This window comes from Gavialis gangeticus, unplaced genomic scaffold (assembly GCF_001723915.1).
Source record: "Gavialis gangeticus isolate Ggan-Ray unplaced genomic scaffold, GavGan_comp1, whole genome shotgun sequence".
In the NCBI taxonomy this organism is placed as follows: domain Eukaryota; kingdom Metazoa; phylum Chordata; order Crocodylia; family Gavialidae; genus Gavialis; species Gavialis gangeticus.
In genome coordinates this window covers 50,758,599-50,758,902 of record NW_017728992.1, presented here as the reverse complement: position 1 = coordinate 50,758,902, position 304 = coordinate 50,758,599, and positions in this window count along the sequence as shown.

Sequence of the window (304 nt, the reverse complement as noted above, 5' to 3'; positions counted from 1 at the left end):
CGGGGCCGGGCGGCCACCAGGTGCCACGCGTTCAGCGCCCGGCGGGAGGGAGGCGAGGCGAGGCACACCGGGCAGGGGAAGGGATGCAGGTTGCGGGCGGGAGGGAGCGGCGAGCTCTGCCACTAGATCCTCGCTGTGTAGTCGGCATTGAGGAGAGCTTTGCAGAAAGCCCTTCTCCGCCGGCCACACGCCCCCTTCTTCAGGCAGAGGAGAATGCAAACCTGGTCACATTTCGTCTTTGGCAGGAGAGCTGAAGGGGCGGAGGGGCTAGACCTTCCTGGTCGGAGAAGTTGGTGTTGTGCAA